This window comes from Ceratina calcarata, unplaced genomic scaffold, assembly GCF_001652005.2.
Source record: "Ceratina calcarata isolate Rehan_Ccalc_2016 unplaced genomic scaffold, ASM165200v1 scaffold507, whole genome shotgun sequence".
Classification (NCBI taxonomy): Eukaryota; Metazoa; Arthropoda; class Insecta; order Hymenoptera; family Apidae; genus Ceratina; species Ceratina calcarata.
Window position 1 is genome coordinate 6,131 of NW_017175202.1, and position 3,521 is coordinate 9,651.

Genomic DNA, 3,521 nt, shown 5'->3' on the forward strand with positions numbered 1-3,521 from the left:
AGGAGGTGGACTTCGATAGCAGTGCGATAAGGCAAATTGTCAACGTTACCCACTCACAAAACTATACTGTCACATATGTATAGTCAAAAACAGTATAGGCTTACGAGATTACATTCTTCGTCTTTATACATATGTATAAGAAGATTTTTCGATCGCTAGATTTAAATCTGGCGTACTCTGGTCTCGACTTTCCACTTAATGACCCAAAAGTGTAGTCCCGTAAACCCATATTTATTACGTGATATTTAACGGTACCCGGAACCCAAGAGGGTACAAGCATTTCGGGTCAGACGTTTAACCATTCAGTTTCGAACAGGCGAAGGATATGAAATTACAGTTTTGATGAGGCCAAATCAGGTCAAGTTGTACAGTAATAGAAATCGCAGCCAAACGATACAACGTTTAATTTAGAAGCAAAATTATCGTCTTACGATAATTTCTTGCTGGTTAATCACCTCCTAAACTCGAGCAATTTTCGACACAAATTTCTCGAAGCCATAATTATGTTAAGTAGCGTATTTGCGTCAATGACTCATATTTCATTCATAATCCTCGTCAATGTCGTAAAATAAATCTCAGAGAAGACTTCCTGATAATACCTGAATTTCCCATTCACTCGTGAATTATCGAATCAAGAAATGTCGAGGTCCGTGATCTCGGAGAATGCATGGGGGGAAACCTCCTGATTAATTTATCTACTAGGAACTTTTCATTATGAACGACACATATATTTGGGTTAATGGTGCCAGCTGGTTTGAAGCCAGAACAGTCTTTGGGATGTGTGGTCTGCAGTAAGAGCTCCAGCTTTCGCATAACTTATTTTCCATTTTATATGATCGACTTTTCACGTATCTCCTAACACCATCTATAGTAAAGCTTCAAAAAATTAAAGAAATGGAAGGATATGAACATAATAACGTATTTTGTATTGTAATAATATAATTCAATATTTTAAGCAAATATACAGAAGTTTTCTCTGATTCATATTAGATACCTAAAATTTAATCGTACTAAATAATATACAGCTGTATATTGCATATCAAAAATTTAGTACATAAATTGTGACATTAGATTGTTCTGTTTGTATCAGATGCTTTATGCAATATTGTAACAAATGAAATCTTAAGGACTATTATAATTCTTTAATATCATTATATTATTACGATATTAGAACGAAAGCGAAATATTTGCACTGTCGACTTTCTCGAGTTCCCCTTCGTCAGAGAGAAATATTTAAATACAGTGAGCAATCAATTTCAAAAGTTTCGAAGGTGGACAGAAAGGGTGGCAAAAGGCGGGAGTGAGTTATATCGTGACTGTTTTGATGGATTAATTCGCGAACCGAGCCGAAAGCTGCAGAGACCGACTTTGGCGCGTTTGGTTTGTCCAATTTTTATAGTTAAGCAAGAAACTACTAAAAAATTTGTAACGATTGTTTCTGCATAATTACAACACCAGGGAGAATGATCAACTATCAGACAGTTTATTCTTTGATGATCTCCGAGAAACAGAAAATTCATTTTCACAAGTCAATGAAAATATAAAAAATTGAAGTGATTACGATATCAGATTTATTATTATAATTTTTATATCAATGGTACTGCTACGTGTTGGCATCGACGAGGGTGAAATTATAAATCATGCACCATAAATTACTTCACGATTCACCTGACAGACGTGTTGAAACGGGAAGGAAAAAACGTGCAAACAAACGAAACCAAGTTATCCATGTCAAGTTCACGCTCTTTCAACGCGTCGCTTTGGCATTGTCACAAGTCCCTTTTGAGTGAACCGGTGCCCTTATAGAGCCCTGTATACAACTATTGCTGGCCATGTGTGCCTTAGTCACGGTGGCATATGGCTAAGTCATGAAGCCACTAGGTGGTCCTCAGTATATTACTCTACCTGTCGCCCTCCAAGCCTTACGGGGGGGCTCAGCCCATGGCTATTTGTACGACAACAAGAACTGTTTTTCAACTCTCGTATGTCAGTCACTAATGATCGATAATTATATTGAAATTTCCAACTTGTTTTCACGTCAGTGAGTAGAAATTGTGATGTGAAATAGAAACTATTTACTATATGCACTATGAAATATCTATGGAGAGCTGATATGTTATTCGTGCAATTCTTATTCAGAGGACTGCTTGTCACAATACAGAATGCACCTTGACACGTACATTCATATAATAAGTAAAATTTTTACAGATGAGTAGATAAACTGTTTACTTCAGTCCATCTTCAGTATCATTGCATAAAGAAATTACTGCTATTTAGAGTTATTTATATTTTCTGCTTTCTCAAGTTTAATCTACATGTATTGCCTCAAAATAAACCAACAATGTATTTTTAAATGAGTAGATTATTTTGTAACGTAGAGTACTACTATTAATATATAGATAATGGACTTTATATCATAATTGTGTATTTGCTAATTTGCTATAGGAATATAGTACAATATAAGTGTTTTGATTGAAGCAGATATTAAGTGGGGGTATAGCTCAGTGGTAGAGCATTCGACTGCAGATCGAGAGGTCCCCGGTTCAAACCCGGGTGCCCCCTTTCTCTCTTTTTGAATTCAAAAACAATCACGAATATTTTGATGAAATACCAACTTCTCTATTCAACACATCAAATAATTTTTAACCATGATATAAATAGAAATTACAACAGGCATGTAAAAAACTGTAATCAATTTTAATACGTTATAATATAATGTTACATTTTATTATTGTAAGTTTCTTATCGAAGAACTAATACGAAAAACTGATAAGAATAGACTTTACTGACGCAGTGATAAAGATGGAGTGTGCATCCATAAAGCAGAGGTGAGCCATAAAGTTATTTCTCTGAAAGAACGGGGAAGAGGAGACGAGATGGGCGATGGTTTATCGTGTAGAGAACACGTCCTCATAAGGACACAGAGGGTCGTCGATCAATCCAAAGGGACCTTCTAACCGCAGTAGATAAATGCTCGTAGCGAGAACCACCTGCTCCGGCACTAAACGTTAAACCCGTAAAGCTCGACGAAATATTCGCCGAAATCCGTGAAATGGCCGCAACGCTCCGGATGATCAGGCCAATTGGCCGATCGCCAAATGAAATGTATATCCCTCATAAGTCTGCCACGCTCTGCCCCGTTCGTCGTATTTGCGTTCGTACGCATCCCCTACACAGTGCTCTTCACTTGAATAACCTCGAGTAAAAATTGATACATGGATGTTTATTCATTATTGTTGATTTCATCAAAGAAACTATTGAATTCGTAGCTAATTACTCGGAGAACATGAAGAACATAGGGACATCTAGATAGGATATCTTATTATTAGTCAACTGCTACCAGAAGAAGTAAGAAGGGCAAAAACCAGAAACTTCACAGGATGTGCTCAGAGATACAGAAAAACATATTTTACCAACCATAAGTTTAACCAACAAAAATTAAGAATGTTATCAACTAAGGAAATGAGTAATTAATTTATTTTTAAATAATACCTCATTAAATTGATTAGAAGCGATTGCCT

General features: G+C 36.1%; 1 non-coding gene across 1 annotated transcript; it reads left to right on the forward strand.

The window, feature by feature from the left end:
* The first annotated feature begins 2,490 nt into the window (after window positions 1-2,490).
* TRNAC-GCA (transfer RNA cysteine (anticodon GCA)) lies at window positions 2,491-2,562 on the forward strand. The gene has a single exon. It is a non-coding gene; the product is annotated as a tRNA-Cys (tRNA).
* The last annotated feature ends 959 nt before the right edge of the window (window positions 2,563-3,521 follow it).